General features: G+C 32.7%; 1 protein-coding gene and 1 long non-coding RNA gene across 15 annotated transcripts in view; one reads left to right on the plus strand and one right to left on the minus strand.

Moving 5' to 3' along the window:
* The window catches only part of LOC118747364, a 28,010-nt gene extending 27,025 nt beyond the window's left edge, over window positions 1-985 (plus strand). The window contains exons 2-3 of the long non-coding RNA XR_004993948.1: window positions 424-897; window positions 964-985. This is a non-coding gene — a long non-coding RNA (uncharacterized LOC118747364). The remainder of the gene's footprint in view (window positions 1-423; window positions 898-963) is intronic.
* Window positions 1-10,446, minus strand: part of LOC118747291 (homeobox protein prospero-like) — a 619,759-nt gene that overhangs the window by 296,017 nt on the left and 313,296 nt on the right. The gene's annotated exons all lie outside the window — the stretch shown is intronic.

Raw genomic sequence — 10,446 nt, forward strand, 5'->3', positions numbered from 1 at the left:
AGCAACGGCAAGCATAAATTGACAAAAAAATACCAAATTTAACCGGAAATGAAAGCGGTTATTCCCTGAAATTTACCACTTTATGTTTATTACTAGAAAAGCTGCTACTATTTGATGCTAATGTTTATTTGGTTCTTGTCGAGTTCCAACCGCTTGTGAGTGAATGTGCGCTGTTTTATGTGGTTTTTTAATTTTTGTGTGCTAATAAATTTAGCATTTAAATAGTGTTATCATGTCTGCTAGGAAATTCCTTTCGTTGGAGCAAAAATCTGAAATTGTTGAAAAAATCGGAAATTTATGGAGTAACTGCAGACATCTTCATAGAATGGTTTCACCATTGCTTCGTCCCTCACGTACATGAGTAACACATTTAAAATTCCTACCAGTTTGACCGAGTATTTTTTCGTTTTTAATTGTTATTAGGTTCAAAATTCTTAGCTACAAAAGGGTTTACCAACCAAAGCTATCCTATTGCTTGATAACGCCCCTAGCCATCCGCCAGAAGATGAACTTAAAACTGCTGATGGCTCAATATTCGTGGTTTATATGCCTCCAAATTTAACGCCTTTTATTCAGCCTGTGAATCAAAATGTGATTCGCTTAACTAAGCTGTACTACAAAAAACATCTGCTGTTATTAGCTGTAGGAAAAGATGACATCACACAATTTTTAAAAACTTTAACTTTTAAAGATGCTGTATCATTTTTAATGCTTGCTTGGAATCAGCTGAAGGCAAGTGTAACAGCGAAATGTTGGAAGCCTTTATTAGAATGATTCAATGCCACAGAGCCAAATGAAAGCGAGGATGAAGACGATGATGGTCCTCTGAGCTTACTTCGCCAAAAATATAAAGAAATCGATGATATGCAGGGTCTGCTGCAAGTTGTAATACCGGAGGTAATTTTATTGACCCTATTGACATTCACCTGTCCATTTCGTTTTTATGTACTTTTATTATTTTAGGAAACCTACACTGAAAATGATATCTAAAATTAAAATACAATCGAAGACGACGAACCAATTGTAGAGAAAGATGCCGAGGATACTGCAGAAGCTGGTGATGATGACCAAGGCAAAGGACAGATCGGAAATTTTATAAAAGCCACTGAAACTATTAAAAACTGACTATGCTGGCATAATAGTATTGAGAACTCTACGTGAAAAAGCGGTCCAAAAGTCAAATTCCTCATGCATGAAGCAAACATCTATTCGCGAATTCTTTCAATAAAGATTCATATGTCCATTTATATTTTCCTAAGTATACATTTATTCCAAAAATCTGTTGCACTTACATACACAAACATGAATTTTGAGCAAATAAAACAAGTTTTTGAACAAAATAAGTTAACCTTAATATAGTGAACAACCTGGATGCTGTGAACAGGCCATGCAAAAATTAGTTCACTATATCCAGACACTGTATAAACATAAATATGTACGTATATATGTAACTATTTCTCATACGTACGTTCTATGCACATACATATATGTATACATATATCTACCCTGTGGGAAAATCTCTACTTCTGAACTGGTGTGCTTCTAATACATTTTCGCGACAAATCTCTTTTGCATGTAAATTGAACATTGCGATGTCCTAGGAAGTGTCAATTGCCCCCCGCTGCAACCCTTTTTCGATAGTTCCGACAGACGACAGGAAAGGTATCGTGATATTTCAATCTTTTCGGTTCTTCTGTGTGTACGATTTTAAATTATTTTCAAAGAAATGTGCTTTCAATTTGAAACTAAATTTGTTTAAATGATTGTAAGTAATGTACGCCCAACGGGACCGAAAGTTAGCTGCTTCCCAAAGGAGCAAGTAGGGAGCAGTACAGAAGCAAAGAAAAAAATCAATTCTTAAGTTTCTAGCTTTGCTCAGAAATAAATATCATTTTGAGTAGTAACATAAAATATTTTCTTTTGATAAATAGTTAATTTATGTACAAACATGTATGTATGTATGTATGTGTTTTCGTATGTATACCACACAGAAAAGAAAAACAATAAGGACACTTAATAAAGCTTTCAACTGGTTTACAAAAACGGCATTATTTTATTAAAACACAAATATAATATAAAAATTAAAATTTGCATGAATCGCTTTTTAAATGCTTTAGTTGAAGCGCTCACCAAGGGCTTCTTTGGGAGCAGCAAGGGAGCGCTTCTTTCTAATGACACCCAATGTTAAAATACAATGAAGTGTGAAATTAGGAAGGAGCGCTCACTGCTGAATATGGATTTGCTCACACAAGCTCTTGGCTCAATCCTTATCCATTATTCCTGAAATATACTAGCCAGAAATGCGATTTCATTATAAAAAAGAGAATCATTTTGAAATATGAAAGTTTTTACTCTCTAGAAAATAATGTTTGCAACCTCACATACGCGGTTTTGCATTTTCCTGATACGCGGTTTTGTACTTTAAACGACGATATGTAGATTTAAATGCGCTACGAGCGTCCTACTCGTATAATTATATTTATGAAAACATAAAAGCACAATCAGAAAAATGTGTTGACGATTTTTCTAAAATTTTGCTAGTAAAAACCAATACCCATTTCATAAAACTTCACCATGCTTCCGCCTTGAATAATTCAAGTTACGCACACTTAACTACAATTATTATCTACTTAGCACGTAAAAACTCCAACAGGTCATAATATTTGTGTTTAACGTGCTCTCACATCCTAATTATTCGTATTGCAGTGCGTCCATCCACAAAGACGGAAACACGCCAAGAAAACTTTCCCAACTTTTTAACTTCAACTCAAGCTGCCTGTCACCCCACGAAGGGCGCCAAACAAAGGAATTGAATTCTTAGGCAAATTCAAGAAAAGCGCAAAAGTAAATACCGAAATAAAAATAAAACCATAGTCTACGAAAGTCGAAGCTTAAGAATGAAGTACATATCGTCGTTTAATGTACAAAACCGCGTATCGTCATTCTGCAAAATCGCGTAACTCAATCGTTATCCATTCGTCCTGAATTAACTAGCCAGATATGCGATTGTTTTATGAAAAAGAGAACCATTTTGAAATATGAGTGTTTTTACTATCTAAAAATTAATTTATGCAACCTCACATATGCGGTTTTGCATTTTGTGGATACGCGGTTTTGTACTTTAAACGACGATATACATTTAAGTAAGATGTACACTAATTGGGGGATGATTTTCTTGGGAAGTGGTTGTTATCTGCGGACTGGATTTCTTCGCTGGGTATCTAGAGCCGGGTAATTCAATGTGGTCGAGAGTGTCTGTTTGACGACGCCTTCTGTGCTGCAAGGCTAATTCCAAGCTAGCACTTCAAGGTGAATCGTCCGCAAAGTGGCGACAAATATGTCAAATAATGGGCACGCAAACGAAATCAACAAGGTTTTTGGGTTCGTTATGGCTATTGCTTGCGTATTCTTTATTTCAATTTGACTCCTGCATAGCAACATTCTGTGGAAAATTTGCGAAATCGTTACAGCTTTCCATGAACATAAATATGTACATATGTACATATGAATCTATTTACATTAGCCTGTCACTTACCGACCGCAGGTTGCGGCAGTTAGTTAGTCCTTGAGGTCAGGCGAAACCTAAAGGGGATTTTGATGAAGTGTGTCAAAGTTCAGAAATTATGGTGCAAGTCAAGTGGCGCTCAAGCCTTTCGGCTAATAACCGCAAAAAACTCAAAAAGTTACTTTTTGTTGACAGTCCATTGAAGGGATATAATAATAATATTTGGCGCTTACATTTAGGCAAGTGTTTGGCCGGACTTCATCTCCAATTGGTGGTGTGCCTCTTTGATTTTGTTACACAAATGGAGGGACGTACAGTTTTACGCCGCCTTCGAACGGCAAATGGATTTTCAACTTAGAAATTGAATGACGTGGGCAGACTTTTTTTTCAAAACAATACAATTCTTCAAACCGTGCGGCCATTAAATACCTTTTTGAAAATCTTTAAAAAAGTAGGTTTTTTCAGCAATAAATAATAAAAATTAATTGGTCTTATACATACGGTCGATTATACAGAAAAGTAAACCAATCCGATTTCTTTTTTATTTTAAATATTGTACAGAATGGTGATTATTAGTATTCACTATATATCTGTCAGCTGCTTCTGACACTAATTCTTATCATGCTCAAGCGTATTATGTTAGATATCTGGTTCGTTTTGTTGAAAAACTTTCGTTGAACCTGAAAATAGTTTTAAATACTATACCAAACCAGGAAGAGTGAAATATATAAGTTTACATTGGTTTATTTTAGCTGATAAAGTTCTGGACGATAGAAATTAAATTTAGTTTAACAGGCCACGTTCAAAGTTAGCGAAAAAATCCGATTAGAGATCCTATAATGAAAGTGGGGTGTAACGTAGTCAGTGAAACCCCAAAAGTTTTTTTCGGGCACTTAAGTATTATTTCCAAAAGGATATATTGCACGTTTATTTGTGAAATTTAGTTATCTGTTAGACTAAACATATTCTACATATCAAGCTTATTATTTGTATAATGAAATCTTTAAAAACGTAAATTTTGAGTTACATCTCTATATTATTAAACGTGCGAGATATAACATGTTTTCTTAGTACTATCGATATACTATCGTTGCCGTATGGAAAAAAGAGATCGTAGCTCACTTTGTTGCATAAGTACCTGTTAAAGAAATGTAGCGTGGCTAGTGTTTTTCTTTTTATTTATAAAAGCATTCTCGTAAATAATTGCGAATAGAACTTATCGAAGAACGGGAATAATATGTCCGATATAAGAATACAGGTGCAACGGCACTAATTATTTTCGATAATGTTCTATCCAATTAAATAGAAACTAATGTGTAAAAAATATCCTTTGAAACCCTTAACTCTTAATTTTTATCATAAATTAGCTTGGCGTTGAATTAAAGTATCAGAGACTCAAGGGATCCAACTGTTGTAGGAGCTTTTCAGTTTTCGGAAAGTATTTCTCGAACAAACAACTTTATTAGATGAACTTCTTTCACATTTATCGCAAAATGTAAAACTGAAAATACATCTGCCCCATTACACATAATTGTGCTCTTTTGGGATGTAGGATTAATCCGTTATCTGATTAATCCGATTCGGAGTACTTTTTTAATTTTTTGTGTATTGTGTACAATTCAAATCCATAGAAGGTGGTGTTATTTCATCAACTGTGAATAGTGCGTTATTGTCACAATTATTTTTGCGCTAGTGAGTGAGTGTAAAAGCCAGAGTATTTGGGTTTTTCCTCCTCTTTCCTTTAGAGAAGGTTATCTGAAATTTGGCAATAGCACACTAAAGCAAGAACAAAATACGTACATACATATAATTTTTGTATAAGGGTTTTCTCGGTCTGTAAAAATTTAAAGTTAGTAAAGATAAATTATTTTTTGTTGTAAAGTTAAGTTAATACCCAGCAAACAATTAGGTTTGGTATACATATGAGAATGATTTGATATGTACAGCTTTCTCAATAAAAAAGGGGAATTTGATCTTCATTTTAGAATATGGTTAATTTTCAGATCAATTTCAAAGGTTATTTATCAAAGGCAATTGAAATGTGGAAATAAAATTTATTATTTGGAATGAATTTTTTGAGCACTAATAAATTCGTCTTGAAGGGGTGCAGCTAGGAGTTCCAGCTGGCTATATTCATTTCGCGCAAACATCAAATCCACTATTTGTTCGCTTTCTCTTTTAATTTTTTTTCTATTGTTATTTTCTTAATTGAACTTAATTTTATTCTTATATTAGTCTAAGATCCGAACAAGGCACGACCTTCACCCATCTGTTTAATGGATGAAATGGATTTTGTATGAAATTTAACGTATTAGGAAATACTTCGCGAGTGGGTAAGCTGAAAAAAATTTAAATTAGTGATGATTATATGAAGAGTTTCCTGTCAAAATGTTTGCTACATTATGACTTAAGGATAATCGAGTTATATTTTTTAATACTTCCAAAGAAGATTCTCAATTTTAGCTTAAATCCTTTGATTATGGTGACGGAATAGGAACGTGAAGAAAAATTTTATGGGCAAGGCTTTTGGGCTCCACTTCACCCAAACACACCGTACGAGTACATACGTACATATATTGTTACTATAGTATGGAAACCGCGTATGTATCTCACATCGCCGCTGAAAGGCAAAAAAGCCGCAACGACCAAAAAATGTTTATTACCTAAAACGATGTGGGAATTCGAAGAAATGCATCATAGTTGCTGCTTTTGGTTTTCAGCGACTATGTGAGTTACACCCTTTCTATACTATACTAACTATATGTAACGTGGCCAGTGTTTAGGGTTGCCAGATTTTTTATGCGCGAAATCAGTACGTTATACTTTTTCATGCTAAAAAATCAGTACTTTTCAGTACATTTTTATTCAAAGCAAAATTATGAATGTAAGTATCAGGTAATACTTTAAAACGCCAGAGTAGGTGTTTTTAACAATATTTTAGTATATAAATAAAATATAGTTCATAAGAAAAGTGTTATTCATTTCAACATGAGTGTACACATCACTATACACAGTGTTTTATATATACGACATTTATGAATAGCAATAATGAGATCATTTCCATCTTTAGTGTTTAAGTAGTCAAAGAATTTTATATTTTTCATTTTAAAATTACTTTTAATATGTAGTTCACTTTAAAAATTTTTAATTAGAAGCCGGTTTCTTTCTTTGCGTCAGTAAGAAAACTTTATACTTAAGATCCGCTCATTTGCCTCGTTTGGGTGTGGTATTGAAAAAAAAAAAACAAAATTACATATTTTTCAAACTGTGGAAAAGTCCCTTTATTTAAGGACTTCATCTATAATTCCTCATGGCTTAAGATAATTTTTTCAACTACGCAAAAACTTTTAAAGGCTAAGAATTCGCTAAAAAAGAGTATCTAACTCTATATCTTGTATACAAAACTCTTTTACAATGTGAGTAAATTGTGAAAAAAGAATTGTAAGTTATAGGCAAAAACCCATTCGAATATTCAAATTTGTTGCTATTAAACTGAAACTTATTTTCGAGATAACTAGCAACACCCGACAAAAAAACGTCAGCCTTCTTTTTAAATAATTAAATCTTCAACATATCGAGGGCTTATATTCAATACCCTCTATCTGCATTTTTCACAAAAATGAGATTTTTAAATAAAAATCCACCTAAAACTTAACTGTCATCGGTGATGTTAATGCTGACCTTGTATCACGCTCGACAGAAGAATTTACTATTAAATCCCAAATAAGACCCAGATGGGTTCTAACATCACAAAGTCGGTTTTGTGAAAATTACAGATAGAGGCTGTTGAATATAGGCCCTCGATATTAGGTTTGTTTCACAAGCTACTTGTAGAAAAACTCGAGCAAAGTTCTCTAAAAACTCTAAAACTTACTTGTGGAACGCGTATGTTTAACTCGAAGTTACGTAACGACCCGGCGATATGCCCGTAAAACGATGGATATATTTTTTTTAGGGCTGTGCGATTAATTGGTTATTCAAAATTTTAATTAATCATAAAGTAAATAACTCAATTATTCGATTAATTGGAAATTATGATTACTCAAAAGTTCAGTTACTCGAGTAATCAATCATTTTGATTAACCAAAAAAAAAAAATATTTGAGTAATTTGCTTTATGATTAATCAACATTATGAATAAAATGAGTAATCAACATTTCAAAGTACTCTTTACATACATACATATAAAGCAGTTGAAGTTCCTTGATACTTTGAAAAAAACGTTTCTGTTTTCAAAAATTAAAATGAAATACATACATACATACATATTTTTTTCATATACAGAATATAAAAAAGAGAATAAGCATTTTCCAAAGCAAACTCTTTTAACGAGCAAAATTAATTTTTTTGAGTAATCATATTTCAAGTAACTCGATTAATCATCGTTTTGAGTAATCAAAATCTTGATTACTCGAGTAATTGATTAACCGAATAACTGATTAACCAACTTGCTCGAGTAATCGAATAATCGCACAGCCCTAATTTTTTTGTATTAATTTCTTGGGCATATCAAACATTATCTGAAACATGTTAACTATAATTAAATTATCTTCTTACTTTTTACAGTACAGTTTAAGGAAGTTACAACGTTATGTAAAAACCTTAAGAATATCCTAAAGTTTTTTGTTTGAATTGAAAATTCAGTACAAATCAGTACAAATTTTGAAAAATCAGGACATTAGCGTACTGATTGAAGAAATTAATAAAATCAGTACAAGAGTTGAAAAATCAGTACTGTACTGATAAAATCAGTACGTCTGGCAACCGTACCAGTGTTTTATGTAACGTTGCCGATGTCCAAATTGTGTGTGCAAAAACCTAAGATTTCGAGCAATTGAGTATGCAGATGTTAACCTGTATTCATTGCAGATGATATACATATTGAAGAACTAGCAATATGCGTTCACCCAGTGCGCAGAGTGATCAAACTCTTTGAGACGACCCATCATTGAACTTCCAAATAGTGTAACGAGGCCCACATTCGCATGCCTAGTCATACATACATATCTTATACTGAAGGCGACGAATTGGAATTACATTACATCTCATCATGAAAATCCACAAATGCTGAAAATGGTGATTGAGATAACACTTTTGATCGTGTATTTTTCCGCTGTATTGAATAAATATTTAGGCTATTCACAAGATGACGTAAGCGTCGCACAGTGTTTCGACTATATGGAGCCATGTGGAAATAATAGTTAACGTCCACCGATTTCGTTGAAACTTTACATGTGCACTAATTTTGCTTAGAAATAGAAAATTATGAAATGGGATAATTGCCACGCCCGCCGCTCTTGTGCACGGAATCATTAAATCTTATTCGATTTTGATGAAATTTAGTTTGTAATCTTTCTTTAATTAGAAAACCGTAAATATAAAATATGGGAAAGATTGGATAACTATAATGTCTAAAGCTCACAAAAAATGTGGGCCCAGTAGTTAAATGTGTTGGAATTTCGGTTAGTTTTTAACCGACTTCCAACGTCAACCGATTTCGATAATTCTTTTTGCATCGGAAAGGTAGTGTCTCAGAGGTGGTCCCATACTGGTTAAGATCCGATCAGTGGATCATGAGATATATATATATTAGGGCGGGTCAATTTGTATGGATCGATTTTTTTCGACATTGTTCCCAGCATATTCGGATTCTTCATAAAATTCTAAGAAAAAAATTCCTCCAGACCATAGCTCAATTTGGAGCCTGCGCATTTTTAAAAGAAGATATCTTATATATAAAAATGAATTGCTGTCCGTTAGCCTCGCTAAGACTCGAAAACGGCTTGACCGATTTGAATATTGTAATTTTTTTTTGGTTTATTTTATAATATCCGGATGGTTAAAACCAGAAATAATAGAGAGTTGCCTCCCGTTTAAAAATTCGGTATAAGTAAATTAATAACATAAATTAGATATTGCAATATGGGTGTCAAAAGAAAGAGGTTATGAAGGCTTACAGGCGAAAATATTTTGGAGGGGGGTTGCCACCTGTTTCAAAATTTAATTTAATTAAAATATTTTCTATAGGCCTGCCACCTACCTGTACGGTAAAAACTAAAAGCCATACTCGCAAATATTATTCAAAGCTTTTGAGGCTCGCATCAATGTGGAATACTGTAACTCCGTCAAGCTAGTGTTTATTGATGGCAGACAAAGTACTATCATGTTTGGCAACGATATCACCCCATCGAACAATGCACTTAGCCTCGATATAAAAAGATAACAAAAGCCGAATTATTAGCCGAAGCAGTTCATACAAACGTTCCACAATTGAACTAACAAAAAAATATGGCCTACGACTCTTTTATAGATGCTGTGGACACTGGAGTAAATTTTAAACAAAAAACAAAACCGACTGCAATTCTCATATACAAATTTAAGAGTACCGGTGTTTTCTTCATGCGGTCACATACAAAAAAAAAAATATTCCGATGAATTAATATTTAATAAAGTGTTACGGATATATATTTTTTAATACAAACCTGTGCTTTCGCTTTACACATATACAAAGCTTTTAATTTATTTCCGATAATTTTTTATAAAAACATAGTTCATACTACACCAAAACACATAAAAATCAAATGTGTAAACTTTGTGAAAAACTCAGGAAAATTCAATAAATCTGCATACTAATTTGCAATTTATATTCGGATTTTCAAGCAACTTCAAACTTGCACTTTGATAAACTAAAATTTAATGGATTATTAAACTGCATACTTGGAATTTTTATAAAAAATGCTTTGCCTATATTGCGAAAAATTCACTGTGCCAATACTTTTGTTCGTTACTGTAGGTAAATAAAAATTTAACTTTAAAAAACCAAAATATAAATAATTTTACAAAATTTCAAAATTATTTTTCGAATCATAAATTTTTTTATGATTAACAATGTATTTTTTTTTTTTTTGGTTTTAGATCCTTTTTGCTTTCAACACGAGGTAT

The sequence above is a fragment of the Rhagoletis pomonella genome, unplaced genomic scaffold, assembly GCF_013731165.1.
Source record: "Rhagoletis pomonella isolate Grant_MI unplaced genomic scaffold, Rhpom_1.0 Rhpom_scaffold_00001, whole genome shotgun sequence".
Classification (NCBI taxonomy): domain Eukaryota; kingdom Metazoa; phylum Arthropoda; class Insecta; order Diptera; family Tephritidae; genus Rhagoletis; species Rhagoletis pomonella.